The sequence below is a fragment of the Rissa tridactyla genome, chromosome 3 (assembly GCF_028500815.1).
Source record: "Rissa tridactyla isolate bRisTri1 chromosome 3, bRisTri1.patW.cur.20221130, whole genome shotgun sequence".
NCBI lineage: Eukaryota > Metazoa > Chordata > Aves > Charadriiformes > Laridae > Rissa > Rissa tridactyla.
In genome coordinates, this window is record NC_071468.1 from 26,494,057 (window position 1) to 26,519,671 (window position 25,615).

At 41.5% G+C, this 25,615-nt stretch overlaps 1 protein-coding gene across 5 annotated transcripts in view; it reads right to left on the reverse strand.

Moving 5' to 3' along the window:
• TRERF1 (transcriptional regulating factor 1) overlaps positions 1-25,615 on the reverse strand; it is a 98,950-nt gene that overhangs the window by 25,989 nt on the left and 47,346 nt on the right. For all 5 annotated transcript variants that reach the window (XM_054193712.1, XM_054193713.1, XM_054193714.1 and 2 more), the window contains one exon: positions 2,319-2,416. The gene's annotated coding sequence lies outside the window, so the exon portion shown is untranslated. The remainder of the gene's footprint in view (positions 1-2,318; positions 2,417-25,615) is intronic.

A 25,615-nucleotide genomic window follows, 5' to 3' on the forward strand; every position in this document is an offset into this window, starting at 1 on the left:
CTCAAATCCATGCCTACATCTGCATACAAACCCAAAGGTTGGAGTTGTCAGGCAAAACCAACAACAAAAAAACCCACTTCAGTATATGAGAACATAAGCCAATAAAATAATTGCAAAAGCGAAAAGAGGATGAAAAGGAAGCAAAATATTTAGTACACCAATTTTATAGCAAGTAGGAAGGCTATAGACTCTTAAAATGGAAGGGGAAAAACAGATTAGCTGCTTTTTAATATTAATGCTGGTAATTCTTCAACAGTTGCACAAATTCTTAAAAAATTATCATTCTCTTTGCAGCTGAGCTGCTTCTACAGTGCAGTCAGAAAGGCTGCTAAGTCTCATGTGGCTGCTCATTTAAGCTGTTCCCATTTCCACTCTTAAGAGAGACTAGAATGTCCTAATTCAGTTTAATAAAGAACACATTGGACCTGGGGGAGGGGAGAGCAACAACGGCATTGGGAGGGGAACTGAGCAATTTCTCTACTTCAGTGAAGTTTAAAAGAAAAAAAAAAAACAACAACAAAAAAAACAGGCAACAAAAAGACAACAGCAAAACCAACAGTTGATCATCTCAGGAAAGTTTCTAGAAAAGGGGGAGGAGAAAGGAAGACAAACAAACAGAAACATTTTCCTCTCCTTTTGATCTAAGTTATAAGTAGAAAACGCATTCTGAGGCACTGGTAATTTAATGAAAACTTTTCTCCCCAAAACTAACAGAATTCTGGTTATTTAAGAAGAGGAGGCTGATTTCTAAATAAAGCCATTAACTCAATTTAGTTTAAGGGAGATACAGTTCCATGAGTCCTGAAGAAACAAAGACGGTTGCTTCAACAAAACTGATTATCTTTGCTGTCAGTGAAGTGGCATTACAGTTTCGAGGTACTTTGAAGGGTTTGGAGAACTGCGACTGAAGCAGGTATCACATTACTTCTTAAAAATGGCAAATACAAAATTATGTGATCCCCTCACAATACTGATTAAAAATAAAATAAAATACAAACCTTGACTAAGCCCAGAAGGGCACGTGAATTGCATATTCCATGACTAAATGACTGGAAATCTTACAGAAGACAGCATTAATTAAAGGGGCTGGTCACCTGTGATAAACACAATGTTTTTTGGGTTTTTTTTACTATTCACTAATACATTAGTGCATATTTTATCAAGGCTAAAGCTATCTATGAAACTGTATTTGAAGTCTCTTCAGCCAATCTGGGTTTATTGACTGCTTAGATTAAATAAGTTGTAGTACCTTCTGCTGAGCCTTACATCAAGGACAATATTCTCAAATGCTTCCTGGAAAGTAACGATGTCCTATTCTCAAAATTACCCTCAATTTCATATTTTAGTTTACTTCTATTACTGAACTGACAGACACGTTTTTCCCCGGCAAGGTCCTAGATCTGCAGACGTGACAAGACCCCAGCACAAAGTTCTTAGGACCGAGAGGTTAGCCCTTGCCCACTTATTGTTTGTGGCTACTTTACAATGTCTGGCCACTGCTGTCGATTTGGGGGAGGAGGGGAAATTTTTATGCCTTTCCACTCACACATCAATCCATTGGCTATTGTTGTGACACAGCTGTGACAAGCACACAATTTTTGTATAAGGTGAGCGGTCCGAGCATCCTTATAATGCACTTAACCAGTTGCTTCCTGACTTCCTCAGTGTTTATGCTCTGAAGCTTGTAACGTGATTGCCTTTTTCTTAACTGTAAATGCTGTGAAACAGTCAGAGAACATATGCTAGGATTTGCAAAAACAGGCAAGAAGGAAACATCCTGAGACAGATAAACAATTAAAAAAAACAGGCAGAAGTAGTAGCATGTGGAAAATAGCATATGGCTAAGCTTTCAGTAGGGAGGGTACAGCTATTTTGAGCCCAGTGTCTCCCCCAAAGGAGACTGAGTTTTCAGAAATGCAGCTGCAGGGCTCCCTGAAAAGTCAGTCCCCCTAAACTACATCTCGTTGGTACCTTGCAATGGAGCCAAGTAAAATCCAATGGCTATGTAGAGCTGTCCACCATGGCTGCTGCTTTTTTTAAAATTAATATGCATTTTGCTTGTATGAGACAATATAGCCATGGTAGACCTTTAAGAAAAATCTGAATTTGTGGGGATCTCCTGTGTCATACATACTATGGTACATAAAATAATGTTTTACAGGACACAAAGCCAACACACAACTAGTTATATTTGAGAAGTCCATTAAGAGAGCCACAGAGACGCAGAAGCCCAAATTCTGGAAAACAGTCAAAAAACATTGAGCCTCATTAAACAAGCCAGCCTCACAGGAAGAGGACATACGATGCTGCAACATTACCTGATTTTTGAGTATTTCTGAGACTCCTGTATCTTGCTGTTCTGTCTTCGCCATAACATTTCATGCTGCTTTCATTCTGAGATCTCAAAGTGATATATCTAAACATAAAGCAAAAGAAGGGAAATTAATTTCCCCCCCCACAAGATTACCTTATAAAATATCACCAACTTGCCCCAAACCATGAACAGACCCGCAAGAATGGACTTCCTGTTGTAACACAACCAGGTACTGACTTCTATTCAATAGAGTATCTCCATGCTACTCTGTTCTTCAAGTCACTATTGCAGAGGACATCTATCAGCACTGCAATTCCCTTAACAACAAAGAATCTCTTTCCCCTATCAATAGTGAGAGATTGCTTCATTGTCAAATCTCTGGGATTGATTGATACATCCACGGTCCTTCAAATTACAGACTGAAATATGAGTAAATTCATCTTTTCTTCTTACTCAGCTTGGCGCCTACTGCAAAACGAGGAATGGGTTATGCTGATGCAATAAATACAACAACATTGTGTCTCTATGGCAAAGACTGTTTTCACAGCATCTTAAGACGCTGCTTTGACAGCACCCAAAGACTGGCTGGATGCTCTTGCGGAGAGGAGATTTGCTGGCAACCTACATGATGAGTGTCACACAAACAAGAGAAGGTATAGCAATCAGGAAGGGAGGGATTAATGAAAGTCAAAGGTGCAGAAGATACAATCAGGTTGTCACCCGGTGCAGAAGAGATATCTAGACAAGGCATCTTATTTTATTTAAATGAAAACAACACATTTGTTTTTGTAGATGCTGCTGCCAAGACGGCTTTTAGGGAAGGCCCTGAACAGAACAAGCCTGGAAGCTTAAGGTGCAGTTCACAGCTCACTGATGTCAATGGGAAACCCTCCATTTGCATTGAGCCCTGCCAGGTTTCGGAATGTCATTCCAGCCATAAGAAGAAACTGTATAAACAACCGCTTGAGACATGGGCACAGATAACCTCAGTGACCTTGATCAACATTTTCCTACTCTCACCTTCACTCTAGATTCATTTGTTTAAATTATGCTTTTAAAATCTCTGATAATAGGTCCCAAGTACTGTGACACTACTACATACAGCAAGAAGCCGTCCACCAAGCCCAGCAGTTCCTTGCCCAGAACAAGTGCCCTCCCTTAGCCCACCAGCATGATGGGGGAGAAGAACCCAAGCAGCTCCCTCGCCCTGCCCAACGCCAGCCTCTGCTGCACCCTTCACCTTCCCCCAAGCCCACAAGGAACAGTCAGGTCCACAGCCCAATCCAGACATCAACCTGCTCCATCAAAACAGGCGCCACGGGAGGCAGTGGAGCTCCTTAGAAAGTCTAACCTGCCCAAAACATCTTTATTTGACAGAACACCTCAGCTGATGGGAAACGCTGGTAGCATCATACAGGACATGTGGATTTATTTGGATCCAAGTCATTTTTTGCTTACAACATTATAGCATTGAGTCCCAGTAACTAAAACCCTTGAACGTCCACGTCTTGCTACAAATGTAAGCCGAAATGCTACAAACGTCCCTGAAAGGAAACTGTTCGTTCTTGTGTATATCCTATCTGCTGACCGCTTTTCTCAGCAACTCCATGAGTTTGCCTCCTCATTGAAATAAGGCAGGCTTTAATAAGCCCGCATGTACTTAATGCTTTATCTAACTTGTTTTTTATACTGGTATTTAACACCTTTTGGTATGTAACAGGCATATTGAATCTTCTAGATGAATAACAGGCGTACACCATTGCTTTGTAACAGGCAATATTCAGAGACACCGGGAAAACTTGAGGTTAAAGTCAGTGGAGCCATGAGAAAACTTTTTTTTTTTTGTGACACAGTTTAACACAGCTGTTAAAGATGTTTAAATTTCATTTAAAAAATAACTGCTATGTCACGTGCAGTGACCAAAGTGACAGTGTATAGTTTTGCTTTCTTTTTAATTTATCCATTTGCTCTGAAACAACAAACACTAGTATTAAACCTAAAAATGCCACAAAGTATTCTGCAGAGAAACCATCCCTGGCAGCTTGCTGTAGAGGCCAGGCCAATGGACACTGGGAAAACCAACAACAGGAACGACCACGAAAACCCTTTCCTGTTTTTCTTATTTGTTTTGGCTGCCTTTCCCACTATACCATCCTCATCATCAGAGCTACAATACCACACATATGCAGCTGTAATCTAAATTAGCAAATATGTGCAAGGCTCTCATACGTAATACCATAGTTAAAGAATAAAACTTTGGGCATTTCAGAGCCAGAGGTAGTGAACTGATGGCTGATAAATACTGAAAACAGTCACAATGTAAATAATGCAGGACAAAACACTGCAAAAGTACATAATATTCACAAATGAGGTTTTAATTCCTTTCATAAATTTTCTGCAGCATCTCATTTTTTGAGGTTTAGATTAAAAAACAATCTAACTTTCTATTCCTTTGCCATACTCTTCAGTTTTGCTCCCATCCCAGCCCCTAGGTTTTGCATATAACTGAAGCACAGTAAGAAGCAGCTGAGAAGTGAAGCCTACAGCAACATTTACAAATTAAGAGCTAAGTCAGAGATCAGCTATCCTATACACACAATATAAATTTTCGTTCTTCTCTCTTCATTAGGATTGATGACACTGCTGGAAAATAAGGAGCACATAATACCTTTTATGGGAACGTAAAGCACAGACGAATTAGCAGAGAGAGAATGCAGCTAAATCAATTTCTCATCTCAAGATAGTAATGGAGGCAATTTCTTGAACTTTACTATGCTTGTAACATATTGATCAGCAAAGCTTCACACTGGAAGTTAAACTAGGTATTTTTCCAGGGATAAAATGGAGGATGGCAGTAAAACTCCAGGCAACACACCAAAGAACGAGGATTTTCTCCAGCCACATTGCAGTTCAGAAACTCAAAGTTTCCACCTACCTGCAAGTTACTGCAACACATGAGAGGAAGATTTCTAGACGAAGGCTGAATTAGTCCTGCCGGAGCCTTCGCAGAGCAGATTTAAGGAGAAACAGAAAGACACAGTGCTGCTCTAGGAGCGGCAGCACAAACACCAGTACTGATTACGCGACCTGCGGCATGAGGCTGTGGCAGCAGCTTGGGGGCAGCACTTTTGTTGCAACGCTTCAGCTCCCCTTGGCTGCAGGTTGCCATAAAGAGCCATTTCCTAGAGGTCTTTCAGCCTCTGCTGTGACTGCGTTGTGCTCCGAGATGATGATCCCCTTCACAAACTTCTGTTACTGCTCTGAGGCCTAACCGCAGGCTAGGACAAAGAGAACCTTTGTCTGGCTGATGAAGATGCCCCACTCAACCACCATGAAGAGCAGTGACGCCAAGGAAGGCTATGCACATGCTCCATGGGCTGGTCAAGTGTGACTGGAACAGGCCATGTGCTTCCAAGGACAACGCTACAGCTGCACGGCAGATTTTGGATATTAAAAGAACAACACAGACCAAAGACGAGGAAACACATATACTCTACCAAAGTAAAGTGAAATGTTGGACATATACCCTTCTAGAATAGCTATATTTACTTTAATGGGATGGACTTTTGTATCATTAAGAACTCTAATGAAGTATTAAGATTGGGAACTTTTGGGAACTTGGACTTCCTATAGATCATCCATCAGAGCATCCAAAATGCCATTCTGAGATAATAAAATAAAATTAAAAAAAAAGGTCATTTAAGATTTCTCTTCTCCTGCCCAGTCGCCGCCCGGCTACCTACCTAACCATATGCAAACATCAGCTGATAACCTTCCCATGAAATGAATGAATCTCACCTACTTTAAATGAGTGAAACACAAGAGTTTTCTCTACTGTATTTGTCGTTACTTCTGTTACAACAAAGATGACCGAAAGCATCCTGTTATCTAAATTGGTTGGTCATGATTTAACAGTATTTAATTATTTTTGGAGCAGAAAAGGGGAAAGTAAGCCACCTTAAGATAAGAAACATAAGAACAACAACAGAGTACACATATTAAACAAGTAATACCAACGAAGACTGTAGTATCAACTGGCAAAACCAGCAACAAAAAAGTTGAAAGTACCAGAACTATCATCTATCATGTACCATTAATTTGGTTCACTTAACACAGCTACATCAGAGCACAGTCTCTCCCCACATGGTAGAAGTCCTCTCTTAACCCTCAACATCATGATTTTTTTGCCCTTCCCTGGTCCACGTTCAGCTTTCTGGTTGCACCTTATTTCTTAGGGAAATTCCAGAAATTCAAATTCTCTTTGTAGGACAGGATTCTTCATGCATGCAAGATTATTTTTATATGCTCATTTCTACATCTTTGTAATGCTTCAGGAATACTGTATTACATTCATTTCCCCAGCAAATCTCTTAGACAAACAACATACCTTACAGACGAGATGCTATGGTACAGATAGATTACCAATTCCAAAAGTCTATTCTCCATCTCTAGGGTCCAGCACTTCAGACAACAGATACTGTACAATGCTAGATTATGTTTAAAGCAGTTTTGAGTCAAGCTACTGGTCAGATGCCTACCAGTCACACAAAGCAAACAAGTGCTCACACTAGAAGAGACCACCATAGGCATAACTGATGCCTGCCTTGAGCGACTGCATCAGGCATCTGCTCCGTAGCAGTGACCAGAGTATAATCCAGTTCCCTTGGGCAGGGCTCAGCTTGTCCCATCCAGGAGAAAATACTCCTCCTTGCAATTCCTTCCATCTTTCATTACATAACTTCAAACCACCACAGCAAATTTACTGGGAACCCAACACAGCCTCCCTCTACTAGAGTTTAATTTATCTTCACAGCAAATGCATCATATGCACCAAGCTGGACAGGATTTTTGTTGGGGGGTGGGGGGAGGATGCAGTTTACAGTTTTCTCATGAAGTGCATTTATGTAAAACAAGGCTAAAATGAAACTATGAAAGCATACATTCGCTCTGGAGTCTGCTTCTTTCCTTTCTCTTCTTTCCCTAAGACAGTCCCTTCTCCAAAACGGACTCCCTTTTCAAGATGCATTTTCTTCTCCTCTGTCATGCCAGGCATCACCCCTTTGGCACCCGGCCAGTCTCCTCTCCTCTGCTTCTACTCAGCTCTCTTCCCTCAGATCCACGACCTATACCTCCTACCACACAATCATTTCTTGTCCTCTCCTTATTGAATTCAGATAGCATCCTGGCCAGCACTACAAGCTTGACAGCCCCAGAGCTGTGAGAGAAACCACCATCTTCCCCTTCACAGCTCTCACACACTCCTTTCATGCGCATCTCCTGGGAAGGATGGTGGACACTCAACTCCCCTTCTCCTTCTTCAGGATGTTCATCGTTTTTGCAAGTCTCTTCCATGTCAAGTACCCTCCAGACCGAGGACTCCTGGTGACTCTTTGTCACCTCATACTTTGGCTCTTCTTCTTTACAACATTTTGTGGACTGGGAGATGGAAGACAGGGAGGACCAGAGCTGCACATGGTACTGAAGACAGGGGAGCACCACGCATTTACACAGTGGCACATTTACGCTTTCTGTTTTGTTTTCTGTTCCTTCACTAACGAGTACTGACGCTTGTTTTACCAATCATTACACTGCCATTTTTACAGGATGACCACAAAGTCTCCTTCCAGAGCAGTACCACCTGGTGCAGCCCTCAGCAGGGCAGACACCGCCTTGTGACCCCCCCCTCCTCCTCCCGCACACATTGCTTTTGTTTATCTACAAGCAATTTCCTCGGGCATTTTATCATCCAATCATTCACTACAAGGAGTTCTGCAACACATTTCAGCCAGCCCTGCTTTTCGTTATTCTTAATACCCTAAGCATAGACTCTTGCAAAATTCCAGTTCCTTAAACTATGAGGTGACTAAAACTCAAACAAAATCACCACCAAAAATGACATCAATAGACAACCCTGCTTCCTTGAAAAACCCTCAAACTATTCTTTCCCTTTGCAAAATTACTGGAAAAGAGACACTCTCCTAAATGAAATTCCCCAATCACTTAAAAAAGAGAATAATAATCCTCAAGCAGCCACTCCCCATAACAAGCTTTATCCCTAATTGTTCGAGTTTGGCAGAGTTGAGAACTCTTCACAGCAAGATCTTCTGTCAAGAGCCCAACAACTTAACACTTGGACCTTGCCATGCTGATGTGCCATCCCTGTCCTGAGATGATGGAGCAGAAGGTCCACAGCTCAGGAATCAGCACTGCCAGGCCAAAAAAACCCAACCCCAAACAAATAAGCAGACGAACCTAAAAAGTCTAACAGCTACTGCTTGGCTCCAGATCCTCCGTGCGGAAGGTAGGAGGAAGAAAAAGAAAAAAAAAAAACCAACCCCATCCCACCCCTCTGCAGACAGACTCCTATGCAGTGCCAAGAATATTTTGAAAGACACAAGATGTATAATAACTTTTCAACTGAATATTCATTTCTGAATTGAAGGGAAACATCTTAAAGGCGAGTGGGCGTAAAGAACGATTCCTCCTCGGCACCGCCGTGCTATTTATTAAAGGCTGTGAATACCCACAAGAATTCAGCTTTGGCCTTCGCACTGTACACTAACAAGCTTAGTTTACTGACATTCACAGAGCATATGGAGCTCTGCTTCAAATGATCCTTTTGAAAGGGACAATTAAATCAGACAACTGGAGATTGAACGACCAACAGAGCTAATTAAATTCTTAAGCCCTGTTTGTATATTTATCCAAATCTTTCTCACCATTCTTGCTGAGAAGGGGAATGGGTTGGCTTGGGAGGTTGAGGGAACAACAGTATGCCTTCCCCTCCCCCCCACCCCCGCCATAGTTACAAATCTGTTTGGAACAAAACTTGAGACATGAAATCAATGCAGCCGGTGGTGGAATTCGTCTTATTGTGACAGAAATATTCCATTTTCCCTAGCTTATATTTTAAATTGCTTTCTGATATACCAGGTTATTATTTTTTTAGCCCCTTTGGTTCCTTACATAATTAAATGCCATGCCATTCAGCTTTTACAATTACTTTTACCATTTTCAAAGGAACATTGACACTCAGCAGCTTTCTCAACTTTCTGTGAAGAATTTATTCCCCACAAGTATTAGCTCCACTGAGTATTTTCTTCTTCATTACATTCAAAGCTCCTAGCCATCCCTATAGAAATCTTTTCCCTTGTACAGAGTTTTCTGTAGAGTAGGTAGTATTTGCTGATCCTCAGTTTCCTTTCCTAGTATTCCACGTCACCAGAAGTAGCACAGAAAAGGGGAAAGGACGATGCTTTGTAATACCATGGTACCTTCAGCTTGCAGACAAGGGAGAAGGGCTAAGCACAGTTTTATGGGTACATTTTTGTAACAAATTCAGATTTTGTATTTAGTACTTGCAAAAATAACAACAATGCTCCCAAAAGGTCTCCTAGCTAAGCTATGGAGATTTAATTTACCCAATTACCCTACAGGTACAAATACACAGCCTCTGAAGCTCTGAGAACTGGTGTTCATGATTTTCTCGTAGAAGACCGCCTAAATTTTGGCACATGTATGTTCCCAGCCCCTCTAACTTTGCTTTGAAGGTATTGCCCACGCTAAACATGGGTCCAGCAGCTCAACACTCTCAGATTTTGCCAACTTTCAACAAAGGACACCTTACAAATAGTACTTTATTGGTACAGAAGTGACAAAATACTTATCATTCTGCAAGGAGCAAGTTCATCCTGCTTAACACTTACCTGACAGAAACGTAACCAGAGAAACACAGATTAGGGTAATGTCTCCCTTCCCAGGTAGGCTAAGGAGAATTATATGGCCAGCGGGGTGGGTGGGTTTGGTTGGGTTTTTTCTTGGTTTGTTTGTTTGGTTTTTTGTACAACTTGGAGGGGGGGGGGAGAGGGGAAGAAGAGTACCTTAAAGAAAGGGCCTTTTAAATAACTTAATGGCTAAAGCTTTATTTCTGACAAATTGCCAGCTTGTTTCTCAGCAGAACAATAGGAAGGAGTTTCCAGAGAGTGCCTAACAAGCACCAGGGAAGACACCTTCCCTATAGAACGCACAGTGGAACACCATAGGATCTTCTCCTGGGAATTAATTATAAGTAGGAAACACTTTGAAGAAGGTGATAAACATGCATGTCATCTATGGCTCTACCTTACGTACCAGTTGACCAAGTCATCCTTCAGAATTACTGGAATGTTACCAAGCATCACACTTCCAACTGGAAGCAACGTATGCCTGACCTTTTCATACCATTTTCAGCTCTATCACAGACAGAGCTTGAATTATGGTCACAGACAATTCAAGAACCAAAAGGCTCTGCCCACGTTTCTTCATGACCCAACTGGTGTCCTGGCACAGTGCTTTGCACGAAGGAGAAGGAACTGGGGGCTCTGATACAGGGAGCCCAAGGATCATCTCTCATTTCAAGTCCCAATTTTGTCTGAGGTCACAGTGACCTGAATCTAGCACGAATTACGCATAATAGGCCTCCAAGCAAGTGGATCTGTGCCAACTGAACCTCATAAAAGTTTTGGTTGCTAGGAGGTAGCAGTGGACATATTCTAAAGTCCTGTTTACCCGAGCCGTTGAGGGTCCCCTCTGGAAGGTTTTCCACAGTCTGATCACTGGTTTCTCTTTCTCTTCTTGAGACATCAGACTTCTGCTAAAATCTGTGATTTCCCATCTGCTGTCATTTAGAAAAGCCTCTATGAATTATCTCTCCAAACAGTCTGCTAGAGACCTCCAACTTCTGAAGAAGAAGCTCATCTCTTTAAACAAACTAGATAACATGCCTAGCATAAATTCTGCTCAGATAAGTCTTGCATTCAGACACAGCATTGTTCAGATGCTCACGTATCAAGTTCTGAGGCTCAAACTCCACAAGCGGGCACAGCAGACAGAACCTCAGTACCATGTTATAGAGCTTACCTTAGCTTTTCAGCCTGCTCTCTCCCTCTCTAAAAGACTTATCTCAAATGGATACACGATATTTTTACATCAACATTTTTCATCAACTGTTTTATGTGGATATTAAGTTTCACAATGTGCTATCTGGAAATCTAGGCTGCTCCAGATCATGCTTTTAAAGACTTACTCTATAATTCTCCTACCAGTTTGCAGAAGATGCATTTTTATCCTCTGATTTAGAAACGCGTAAAAGGATTTTCCATGGTTATCTTAACTAAGGTTGGACTTAGATATTTATTTATTGCATTGTTTACATATACTGTGAGTCACCCAATAAGGAAATGGAGAAATAAAAATAAAAACAACCTCCTCTTTTAGATCACATCATTTCTGACACCGTTTCTACTTAGAGATCAGCTCAGTTTTGTTTGTTTTATGGAGGAAGAGAGTAAGCAAACACAGACTTCAGTTTTTCATCATTTACTGAACCTACGGCACACAAGACTCATTTATCATCAAGCCCTAGACTCAAGCTGAAATGCTAATTACAGACAAAGAAAAGGTAAAGTTATTTCAATAATTAGTAAGCAAGCAATTCTCAGAACAGCATTATCTGATTTATCACAGGATTCTGGGAAGAAGATGGTGGTGCTGACACACTCGTAGTTTCCCTTCTGTTCACTTTTCACTAACAGCAGATTCAAGCCTCTCTGGAGTATCTACCCGAGAGAGCTGACTGGAAAAGCAATCTGTAACAGGGAGCAGGACGGATGCTAACGTCCCCACCGACACATCCTTGGGAACTGCCTAAGGAGCAGAGACCACAAGCAACATGACCAGAGGATTGAAAAGTAATGCCGCGAACCTCAGGCGTTTTCAGTTCTGACTGTGGACTTCTTCATGACTGAAATACGCAACTGATAATGCCATTTCTAACAGCCCTCATCACCACAAATACCAGAAAACATAACTTGGGGCTGTAGAAGGGGAGTGAGGGAGGATTCTGAGTTGATATAAAAAACACAAATTAAAATAGGAGGTGAAAACAACTGCAACAGAAATGAAAGGTGAGAGACATCGCAAACACGCTGAGCGAGTCAGAAGCAAAAGCACCTCATGCAATACAAGCCAAACCCGAGCAGGCAGCGTTTCAGCCTCTCTTGCCCAGAGACAGCAGCTAAAGATCTCCCCAAAGCTTCAACACAGCTAGACACGAGGAAAGGGAGAGTGCGCAGCCCACCAGGGGCACAAGACTGCAAAAACCCCTCCCACGATGAAAAATATTCCCACTCAGAAAGCATAGCTGGCACCCTTCTAAGAGAAGGCTGGTGCCACCACTGTGTGGCCTGAAGAGATGCTAAGCCTTGCCCTTGTTCCCCTGTACTCAGCTCCCACGGCACAACACTAGCATCCGTGTTAAGGAAACACCATTATTCCTCTCGGTCAAACCTCATGGTCCTTAATTTAGGCGCAGGCTGCAAAACTTCCTCTTTAGAGTGGTGGGGCTGTTGGGAGGGGGGGATGGCTCTTGTTTGTTTGTGATTTGATGGGGGTTGTTTGTTTGTTTTTTTTTTTTTTTAAGCATCGATGCCAGTTGCCCAAGAAAGACATCTCTTAGAAATTATCTGAATGAGTCGAATAGTTGTGTGAAAATAGATACAGTGATACTGAAAAGCAAAATGGAAGATAAAAAGAATTCTCTTTAAAAAACGTATACAGGCGGGATGCACTGCCCTGTGCCAGGTGGGAGCCAGGACTGACCGCAGGCATACAGTGACCGAACCCAGCACAGCACTGGGGTGTTCCCAAACAGGCTTCCCCCAAGGCTACATCCAAAGGATGTAGATCAACATGCATGAGCGTAAGGCAGGTGTTCAAATAGCAGTCTCATCTGACAAAGATCTCAAGCAGAGACCTCACAGGGAGGGCTACGATATTATTATTTTCTCCAATGTATGTACAACCTTACATTTGTTCCTTTATCTTGCAATAGAGAATTCTTATTACCATGCTTCAATTGAAAGACAATAAGGAGGACAGATAATATATAATGAAGGTACTGCACATATGATTTAAAGTTGCCTCCAAATACCTAATGTACAAACATTTGTTTTCCTTCAGATGTTAAGAATCAGGCCAGAACAACAGTAATATGATTTTGGCTTGTGCAAAACAATGCTTCCTTTTTTAATAAGCAATGGACCTACCTAAAAAAACCCAAACAAACATATTTTCTTTTTTAATCAGATTGTCCTTATGGAATATTCAGAGACCAGCCTTCTGGATAAGAAGTAACTGCATGAGACAAAAGATAATCAGAAGAGTACTGTTTTCTGCTATGTTCTCAGCATTCCTGGATTGCAAATTCAAGCTACAGAAAAAAGTGTGTGTATCAGGTGCTGTACCAGATAATATAACACCACACATGTCTAACCTTTGAGAAGTGAAGAGTCGCAGTGAGGCTAAATTTTTTTATTTTATTTTTTAAATATTGAGATCCCTGCTATAAATTTGATTTTCATTTTAGTTTTCCTACAGACATTGGCCTGGAGGAAGGCCATCTTACAGAAAAACCCTAAGGCCTTCTTTACCTCCTCTCCCCCTGCACTAATGTCTCTGGTAATGCAGGACTCAGATGAGGCTATGTAATCCCACACCGTCCTGCTGGTATACTTTCCAGTAAGCCCTAGCTATCTCAAAAGTCGCATCTCCCTCTTCATCTTCTGCCATATGAGTTTTACCCAGGTCTAGATTCAGTAGTGGACATTCCTTTGCACACAGAATGTTTCAGTTGTAATCTCATTACCTCCAGGCACTGAGTTCTGCAAGGCTGAAATAGTCTGAATGGACTATCTGTAACAGCCCCTTCTTTTGAGATCTCCTGCCCTTGCCAGAAACAGGGGTGGTATAAAGTCATCTTCCATCACAGGGAGACCTTGTGATTGAATTACCAAACTTTTTGACACTTTCTAAAGCTCTGCAAGTCTGAGCCACCATTTCCCAGAGACCTTCTCTTGAGCCAGCCCACTGGCACACGGATAAGTGTCTTTTCTCAAATACTAGTAAAGCGGTTCTGCACAATGCAAACCACTGTTGAAAGCAGAGGAGCGCCAGTCTGGTGTGCCTTACTTCTAGGCAGCTCCAGCCTTCTCTTTTTGTCCCTGGTCTACCAGCAGAAGTCACAACCCAGCGGCTGCTCTTCCATTCAGGCGCCTTTTGGAGTGCTCTCCTTCCAGACACGACCTATTGCAGGCCACAAATACATCAGGAGCTGATGATAGAGACAATCTTTCTGCATCTGTATAAGAGGAAAAACATATTTCTGGTACTCGTTGTGCACAACTAAATACAGTCAGTGCTGAGGCAGGTGGCGATGCCTCTCTATGTTAACCAGCAATCCAGGGTACAATTACAGGCTATGGTCCTGGAGATCCATCTGGTAAATGATTACATCCTTATTTGCAATAGATATGCCCGTTCTGTCAGGAGAACCCAAAGATGAAATTCTGATGATTTATTCACTTGTCTGAACTATGAAGTCCTAAACTGAAAAATATTTCTTACAGTAAAACATACATTACGAGTAATTTTCTCTGGACAACATAGACTACTTAAGACACGAAATCCTAAAATGGATAGACCTTAGACCTCTCTAATTTGAGGCTTCTGATGAGTTTGTTGAGGAGACAAGATTTAGAAATGCTCATAGGTATTCACCCTTTTCAAAGTGCAAAGAATAGCGAGTGCAATCTGCGCAACTTCTCCACTGGTGAGAGACATTCAGCTTCACTCTACAAGCTGTGGTTGATCACTATTTTTACTACTTTATGGGGTTACAAAGTCCACTTAATCTGGGGAAAAAATGGCAGCATAACTCTGTAGACGTGATTTTACCAGTCAACTGCCTAAGGTACAGATTTTTCAATAAAAATAAAATCTTTAGCAAGACAGAAGGTTCATTTCTATTTTCATTTTAGCCATATCCTCAAAAGGACAAACCGTCTCCTGAGTATCAGGTTATATATCAGAAGGAACTTGCTCCGGACTTGAGAACGTCACAATTTCCAGTGGGTTCACGTCTTTGGAAAGTCCTAAACTGAAAGACTTTAGGTAAGATAGAAAATCCTGACACAATGCAGGCTTTTGACTCCATTCCCGTGCCTAAAGGGCCACCAAGGATGGCCAGTTCTGGCCTCATAGGGCTGTTAACATCTGCTTTGTTTCTAATAAGCAAGGGGAAGCAAAGATCCTTGTAGCTCCTACTTCTAAACCTGGCAAAGTAGTAAGAAAAGAGTTCTCCCCCTCTCCCCCAGGTGCTTTAAAAAAAAAAAAAATCACCCATGTGAATCAAATAACTTGCCGAATGATTCATGACTGTCATATCTGAACAAAAAAGTACCATGTCAATAAAGAGAATGAGAAAATTAAAAATTATAACTGCTGATGATTAGAGCAAAGCGCCTGAGCATTATGAATTCTGAATCTTAAGAACAGATGACATACTTGCTGCATCTCCCTAACATTGGGGGAAAAAAAAAAATAATCTATTTAGTGGCATAGCACCAGCCTTTGCAAAAAGGGTAAAAATAACATTCATCACAAGAGGCAGGAATCCAACACATTAGATAGTCTGTGATGAGAACTCTATGAATAAAGCAGATAATATCAAATTACTTAACTAAAAACCCAACAAAACAGCCATTTACAGATAAAAAGAATACTTGCCTATGTGTTTCCAAATTAACTACCAACTGGAATTACATGTATTTGCTGTTTTAAAATAAGTAAAGAACGAGATACACAAAAAGATCTGGATTTACCCACCCTCTCAGACACATTGGGTTTTAACATTTACGGCATACTGAAGAAAACACCCCACCTCTTTTCTCTTCATTTGCTATTACATTTGGCACAAAACTTTCATGTTCAGAAAGAGATTTGGCTAGACAGCAGATGGAGTATTCCATTAAAACACAAGTGGCAAAATGTGCCCACCTTCCCAGTCAAAAAACCACAAACCACTTCTCAGTAACATCTGCCTGTAGATCACAAGATGCTCACACGGATGCTTTCCCACAAAATACTTTTTCCTTACTCCTATCTAAAAGTGTTCTTCTCCATAAGTGAATTTGGTAATTACAAAAAACAAAACAAAAACAAACAACCAAAACCAAACAAACCAAAAAAGTAAAAAAGCAGCCTCAGGTATTCCTCCCAGCACCATCCACTTACCCAGAAAAGCCTACAGGAACACTAACAGCATCAGAGGTAGGCACACCTGCAGAGGCTATAAGTGTCAAACAGAGGTCTGGAGCACTTGGTTCAGCAAGAAGTGACTATTTCAAGTTAAGCACAACGAGGAGGAAGAAAAACTTGGTTCACTTTATAAAAAAAGATATGTGGTAATATCAAAAAAAAAAAAAGAGAAAGAGAAAAACCAGAGGGTACATTAATTATAATGGTTCTCTGATTCTCCTGTATTTCAATTGGAAACCACTTTATTTACAGCTTTTGGCTCAGCAGCAGGCAACCCAACAAGAACATTTTTCACCGTGCGATTTCTAACGCAAATAAAAGTAAAAGGTAACCTTAGAGTGGTTTGCTAACTTACATAACGAGACAGGAAACAAATGGTACAAGTGAATAATGATCATGTCAAATGCATTCAGAAAGACCACACGTCTCAAATTCTTTGACAAATACATTTACCTCAAAGAACTATCTAAAATAGCTCTTTTTTCATAAATATATAAACACTTTTCCCAAGATACCATTTTAATAGTAATTTAAATATATATATTCCATCAAAATATAAAGTTAAACCCATTCTCTCCACCCTCAAAACCAAGAAGTGACCACTAGTAATAGAAATCTGTCTTTTCTGCTCAGCAAGTCCACATTTACTGATTTTGGACAGAGCGGCGAAGAGGCCCAAGAGGCAACGCTGGGGTCTGCCCAGGCAGACCCTTTTGCACTTCTCGCAGCAGAGCTGCGTATGGGAGGTGAACGGGAGGAGTGGAGAAGACAAGTGGAAAAACCCACGTGTGGGAGAAACTAGTGTACACAAGGGGGTAACGTGCAATTAGGGTCTCCCAAGGATGGCTGAAACCTCTCCCTGAAACCAGGGCAGGTTCACCAAGGACTGGCTTTGCATGTCCGCGCAGCAAACCCCTCAAATTTGCCACCAAATGCAGTTTGGTGTTGGGGTTAAGGCGTAGCCCCCCGCAGACAGTGCCTGACACCCTTCAGATGACAACAGCATGGTTTGGAGTTACACCAGCCGCATCCTTCTCCCCCTCAGCGTAGAGCTTACAGCCATAAATGACCACTTCCAGCAATAAACATCAGACCTGCTTCTTCAGCAAAACGGGTCACACAGACTTGCACCACATTATTTCTCCCAACCTTTTCCCAAGAGGACGGCCTCATATAAAGCTTCCACCAGTCCGCTACTAGCCCTGTCCAAACAGTTATGCTTTTACTCAAAAATGTAACATCACAGGGGAAGAACTCCTGCAGCCATTTTTCACTTCATTTTTAAAATGGAAACAAAATAAATTTTGTCGGGTTTAACAGCACTTTTCCAAATCGTGACAGATACAAGATTTTCTATCTTTTCAAATTCACGAGGTTGCACCAAGTACTCGCATGCTCTCTCAAATGCTCTTCTCTTCTCTGGCTTGTCGGTTCACTTAGGAAAGAAATACCTACAAGAACATTTTGGGCTTCCGTTCAAGCAGAATGTTTTGAAGCGGTTTCTAATATCATAGAAAACGCCTATCAGCAGCTGTTAGCGGCACAGGAGGGATCTGTCTGTATACAGATGCTCATATGCTAGCAAACACTTCACTGAAAGGAGTAAGTGATGCGTGTTACTTTCTGCAACCCATTTGACTATGGGTAGTTTCAATTTGTATTTTGCTCTTAACAATAAGGAGATTCAGGAGCTGACCTTGTATCTCTGTCAATTCACAAAGGCCTACTGCATTTAGAAAAGCAAGAAGTGCGTGCATATATATATATATATATTTCTTTAAGATGCAAGCATTCCTTCAAGACTATAAAATGTATTTTGCACTGGGCAAACGATTTAAACATGACTTCAGACCAATGCCTTCATTATCTCCCTTTAAAGATGTCCTACTTGACAACTGTGGGTATAACTGATAACACCACCAGCTTGGTTGGCTCATTTCTCCAGGTTTCCTGTATAGCCAATTAAAAAAAAAGAAGGGGAAAAGAAAAAAAGAAAGTTTTCTGAAAAGTGACCCAGAGCACTGAAATTCAGGTCTTCTGTCTCTACAGATTGCAGAGGGGCCTAATGTAGTCAGGAACCTAATGAAATTAGCTGATCCGTTCAGAATCCTAAACTTAGGATAACTCAGAACATCCCGTTACTGATGTCTTTTGCAGTTTATATCAATAAAGCAATAAGTTCAGTTAAACCTTTTTTATAACTAACCAGTATCAGCTTTTTAGGGACCAGACCTCATTTGGTTTGTAGATAGGCTATAACGCATTCCTAACGAACACAAGGTTACAAGAAAGCAGGCTGCGACGAGGCAGGTGCAATGGTGCAAAACACGGAGGAGGTAAAACTTTCTGCAAGGCAAACATCAAAGATCCAATAATCTTTCCACCGTTATGCTGGAGAACCAAGGGGAGAGCCACCTCTGGAATTGTATTTAACACTAAGACAGACCGAACCCACCCAAGCCAGCTGAAATCCCCCCCCAAACACACAGAGCTGCCCACCCACAAGCAAACCACCTAAATGATAACAACCCACTGAACGTACCAAAGCGCTGCCTGTGCTATTAGACCACTGTGGCAGCAAACGCCAAACGGCACGTAGCAAATGCCCCAGCTGCACCTCCCGCACCACATACAGGGCACCGGGCAGCCGGCCTTTTCCACTGGACGGCACCGTAAGGAAGAAATTTTGCGAGAATCTCAGCAGCCCTTAAAGCTGCTGTCGCATGTCTGGAAGAGAAGGGGGGGGTAGAATTCTAACACACAGTACCACTCCCACAAAAAAGGGATAGAGCTTGTTCTTATATAAGTATGTATATTATTTAACACTCAAAAACAACAGTTCCATCACATCTATGTGAAACCAGAAGTAGTGAGGAACTGAGGGAAGAAAAAAAAAAAAGAAATTTTTCTACTCTATTGTATCTATCTATTTTGTTTATTTGCCTCAGGGCAAGTCAAGGGCCCTCAACACACCGCAGAACAAGGACCACTATCCATTTTTTTTCACTTCCTTTGCTGTTAACACAAGGTGACTGATGTGAGTATAACTCACACAGTATTTGCATCTATTATCTCCTAGGAAATGATCATTTGGATCTGGGAAAGAGTGATTACAAAACACCTTACAGGTGAGATAAACAAACGCACGCCACCATCTTCTCAGGCAAACAATGTTCCTGCTTTGCAGCCATCTGATCAAGTTTTGCTCTTCCTTAGATTAAATAAACACACGCTACCAAGATGCAGGCATTGCTTCTGAGGTAGATGTGAAGGAGAAGGCTCAGGTAGCAAAAATAACTTTCAAATAGATGTTAGTATATTCACATCGCAAAGAACACAAAAGGAGGCAGGAAGCAGGGGAGGGAAGTGTCTCTCTCTGATATCATATTTAAGTGACTGTACATGTAGCAGTGACTTTTTTCCCTGAACTGCTCACAGATATGGGACCATTGCATAATCTTGCAGTAATCTTGTAAATTCTATTCACATTTTTTCTGAACATTATAAGAATTCACAAATTAAGAGCAAAAATGATGATTTTTTTTTTTCACTCATCACTCAAAAGAAACAGATGCAAAATAGAGCAAGTTTTCCTGTAAAAACAGCTTCGTCCTACTTTATGAACTAGTTATTCCTAACTGCAACAACTTACCCTTGCACAGAATATTATGTAGTGCTAAGAAGCTCCTCCAGTCTCTACAAACCAGTCATGATAAACAAGTTGGTTTACTGCAAATAGAAATCCATACACACACAGGAGTGTAACAGCTGGCTGATGGAAGCAGGTGTGCCCATGTATCCCAACCCTAAACTCATCTGGGCAAGTAGCAGTAGGAAAAGGCACCCAAGGGAAGGGAGAAGAGGCACAACTTGGCATAGAACTGGAAAAAAAAAAGAGGGTGAAGGGAATGGATGCATACATTTTTGAGATTTTTGCCATGGTGAAATCTTGGACCAAGATAAATTTCACTGACATTTCTGCAAATACAGAGATAAAAATCTCAAGAGACTCAATGTGAAAAGTTATTTAAGATATGCACAAATTTAATTTGATAGTCAGTCTTTAAGTCAACCTATTTTCTGCACTTCAGTGAGGGCAACAGGGGAAAAAAAAAGATTTAAATCTTATAAAATAATACGGAGAAACACATTTTCCATTTCAGAATATAACATTTTTAGGACCACATGGATAACGTCCTTCAAGGATACCATCCCTTGGTGGCATCTTACATGGCCTGCATGACAAGCACATATCCAATAAGCAGGTAACTCAATATCAACAATATAAAGACAAAAGCAAGTCAAATTCAATTTTACTTGAAGATGTGGCTTTCTAAAATACCACAGAGGAACAAACGCATTTCTGCAGTAAAAAGACAGCTGGGGCTTTGCATGGCTTACTTCCAGAGCAGCAACATATAGCCTTTGTTATATCGAAAACCGAAAGCATTTTGCTTGAACCTTTTCCAGACCATTTTTGTTCTCTGGCAGTTTTTCTTCTACCTGATGCCTCTTCTAGTTTTTTCATTCACATTCACGACGGTTCTTGACAGTTGCGCAACATCATCCTGGAGGACTTTTTAAAAATAAACCCAGAATTCGAATCAATGTACTCTTTAGTCCATCTCCAGGCCCCTTTGCTATTTGTCATACCGGTACTCCATCGTCCCAAGCAGTGCCTGCAGAACATGCAACCTGCTTCTCCGTCCAGTTTGCATTCCTGTAAGGGTCCACACCAAGAGAAATAATAATTTCTACTTTAACTTAATTTCCTCTGAAGCTCCTGATGTGTCTTTCATAATCTGTTTTCCTTACCTGGGCTACGCTGATCTACTGTACAAATTTCTGAACCTATCCTTAAGAAATCTGCGAGGCCATTAAATGCACTGATCGCAGCGATACGTTTTCCCAATTCGAGACAACACACAGGAACATAATGCCCAGAACTTCTGTAGTTAATCGCTCTGCGGAGTCTGGAAGAAACCTTCTTGTAATTTTGTAGAAAAGCACGCTGCGTCTTTCTTGCACAAGGGATTTGTAATTCAGAAATAATATGCATTGGAAAAAGTATCTTTTTAATGTGTCTGAGCACACTTTTAAACACATAAAATAAGTACATTACAAAACCATAGTACTTCATGATTTATGAAGTTAAATACACAGTGTTAGTCTCCAAACAGACCAGCGTGCTGCCTCTCCTCCACCTCCTTACCCCCTCACCACCCCAGGCTTTCGAAGTTGAACTGGGTGCTGCCTGGGTGTGCGCGCACACGTGCGCATCCCTGCACGTCTGTGTCGCGTCATCTTCCAAGGGCCTCTGAAAAGGTCTATTCACTTTTTCTCGGGGAAAGCTATGGACTGGAAAGAATAAGCTCTTGCAGTATTAAGTTATTTAATACTTCAATACGGTAACAGATTAAAAAGCAAATAAAATAACACACACCTTGTACAAAGGCCTTTTCCCACAGTGTTTTAGGCAGAACCAAAATTGGTTTACATCAATGAAGCCCTTTATATAACTGGGTCAGAAATTGTCTCTTGGGAAGAAGTGTTGCTATTACTTAACTCCTGAGCTTCAAAGAAGCTCTAAGAAAGTTTCTTCGTAACGTTTCCTTCAACGGATCTCAAGTCATCCTCAGATATCCCACCTTACACTAACCCCAACAGAACGGGATGTTATAAAGGGGAACCAAACCCCTCCTAACAACCACGGATGTCGGGAGATCACTGATGGCGAGATACAAAGGCCCCCCACCACTCGCCTTTGCAGTATTTACTTGAAAAAGACAACCTGGCATTACTCAGTAAACTTAGTTCTAGTGAAGGGCCTGGTAAAGCCCACTTTCCAAGCAGGAGAGAAACATACATTTACAAGCCAGGGCAAAACAGCATCTATGTTAAAACACCAGAAGGGTTGAAGTCTCTATCTTGACAACAGAGTAACAGCACTCAGTGGGCTCCTGGCAAGATGGAAGAAGTATGACATTTCTTCTAGGGCTCCAATATTTTCATAAGCAGTCAAAAACACATACAGATATCCTGGCTTCAAGTGAGATGTATGGAAAGGGAATCTTCTCAGCAGAAGGCAGGGGGGAAGAGCTGAGGGATCTGCTACAAGAACCAAAACTCCCTCAATAAACCCAAACCACAATTCTCAAATAGACAAGCAATAAGGCGGGGCAATTACTGTCACTGGAAATAGTTTGAAAGAGGGAAAAAAAAAAAAAAAAAAAGCCCTCCGCATTCCAAATGGACTGATCCTAAATGAAGGATTAGGATATAACAATGAGCAATGCAAAGGCTCAAGCAACAGTGTCTTGACGGTGGAAGAGATAGAGACTCGATGCACGTAATTCAAGTATTACCAACAGGATACAATTTTCCAAGGTTGGCTTCTCCAACAGATACACGCTTCCATACTTTTCTGTTTGCTGTTCGTGAGTATTTTTGGCTTGTCAACATAAGTATGGATTTTAAAAAGCTGGGAATTGGACTTGCAAACAATCTTTTTGCAAAATCCTTTTACGCTACTAAGAAAATTGAGGTTTATTAGGGAGAGTGTTTATGCAGATTAGAAAGCAGCAGAGAGACACGGAAAATACGTGAGAACAAAAGAAACAGCTTTCAATAAGAAAAAAAAAAAAAAATCAAGGGAGAGATGCTCTCACCTCTATACCGGGGATAGCAGTGTTTCATGTATTCTTGAACAAACTGAAAAGACTTGAAGGCAACACCTCCTCTCCCCTTCCCCCCAAACCTGAACAGCGAAAATCCACAAATGACAAAATTATTTACAGTTGGTCAAAACCAGAGAAGACTGGAAAGAACTGCCGATGAACCATGCAAGGCCAGGACAAGGGGCAAATTAAATCCACTGCAGATCAATAAAAAGCAAAGTGCATTTAAATGAAAAATGTGAAGCACTCAAAACTCATTGTTGGGTTTAACAGTTCTGGAGCAACTCAATATTTGAATCAAGTCTAAATAAATAAATAATAAATGAAAAACACTGCTAGATATGCAAAGTACGACTTCGAAATATTCTTTTTTTTTTTTTTCCATTTTAAAGACGAAAGCATTCGCATGATTATCTAAAGGATAAGACCAACAACACTGTTATGCCACAGCATAAATCAGAAGCGTGTTCTCCATCAGAGTGCTGTGTTCAGCTCTTATCATCTGATCTCTTCTTGAGATAGCAGATGTAGTAAAAGGTTCAGAAAAAGGGGACAAGAATAATTCGTGACAAAGACAGATTTCTGTACAGAAAGAGACGGAGAAGTCTGAAGCAACCACACTAATGGGAGATGGATAAATTATCAAGGATATAAAAAAAAAAATTGTGAAAGACTGCAGTGCTCCTATATGCTCTCCTCATGCAGAAGAAAGGGCATCTTTGAAACTGCAGTACGCTTAAAGCTGCTAAAAGGAAACGTATGTTTGTTTAGTTGGTTTAGTTCTGTGGCGGTGCTCTGTTGTTCTTTTTTTATTTTATTTTTATTCAGCACTCAGTTTGCACAATATTTTGCCACAAGCTATGACGAAGACTTCGGAAAGATTCAGAGAAAGACTACAGTTTTATATAGCTCCTGACAAGAGCAAGTTACTTTAGGTAGGGGAAAGATGAGGAAGACCTGCCTGTCCTCTCTGTATTTGCAGGATCTAAGATTTTCATGGCACAGGACCAAACACTAACAGAAAAGGCTCAGAATGTCCCATTTGGGACTTCAACATAACTGTCCACCTTAGGACAAAGGACATGTTAAAGTATCAGGTACTACCCTCCCTAACAGTAGGCAAAGGACACACACACGGGTTGCAGAACTGGTCCACTGAGATACCTAATCCTCTGCAGAAGCGTGGAGTGGCACGTTCACGCAGTAAGGCAGAGGAAGCCGGGAACAAGGGAACATATAAAGCTTTGTTACGAGGCTTCAGCCTAAGGATGCTAGCTACAGGGTAGTTGCCCTCTCTGTTCAGAAGCTGTCTTTGCGACGTTTGGAACAAGAAACTGCACTGATTTCTCACGAGAGGGCAGACACACTGAAGAAGCTGCTGGGCTGCATCAGGGCAGTGCCATCGCTGCGGTCCGGCACAAACCACATCCCGCAGACTCCATCCCTTTGCAGTGCTCACAAAAGCGCCCACACGCAAGGTATTTACAACAGGATCAAGGTATTTTTGCCATTAGTACTACAGTGTACACTCTTCACCAACCTATTCCGGAGCGTACAAGCCCCATGTTATGCATGACAGGCATGAGAGAATTTTTGTATCTAGAAACCACCCCAGAACTAGGTTAGCCTGGCAGGCTTGCAGCACTTCATTTACATATGAGTCAATCCTTCTGCAATACAAACATTAGTGATGCATTCCCCACTGTCCTTCTATTTATACTCACTATTTAACCTGCAGGCATCCCGAGTTAATTAAACAAATCAATCCCATTGAGATAATCGTGTCTCAAGCAAATTAACACAATTAGCCTTTTAAAAAGAAAATCTAAGTACTACCTGCTACATTTCTTCGTGTAAATCATGTGCACGTTCCTCCGACTCTAGGTTCATGGCTATCTAGGAATCAGCCTTAAAATGAAAAGTATAATGACACATGAAACTGGCTGACGCGTAACTGTTACAGCCAGCAGCTTCTCTGTTTGCATCATTCACTTCCACTGAAATGAGAGTGCCCATCAGAAATAAACATCCTTAGAGGAGAAAGAAGCAAGGAAGGATCCCACTGCGCTGGACGGTTCACAGCTGTATCGCTTTGAGGACACACAGTTCCTGCTCCAAAACAGTACATCACACTGGCATTTGCAACCATGGCGAGATAAGCAGTGAGCTAGATAACTGGTTATACCAGGGGTTTGAGGCATTCTTTATCCTTTCTTCCCCCCTCAAGTTTACAGAAACCCCTCTGGAACAAAGCTGAAGTTCTACAAATGACATGTTGGTACCCATCCTCTTTTGGAGACCCGTACCTCCATCCCCCATATGCACCGAAGCCGCTGTGGTAGTTCAACAGACACCATCATCCTTAGCCACCCACTGTGTTTTCGGTGCGTTTTTGTTCTCTGGGGCAGCCTCAGGGTAACTCAACACACCCCAGCCTCCCCCGGTCACAGCCCACCCTCCATCCAGGTTCTCAACCACCCTGCCACCAGCG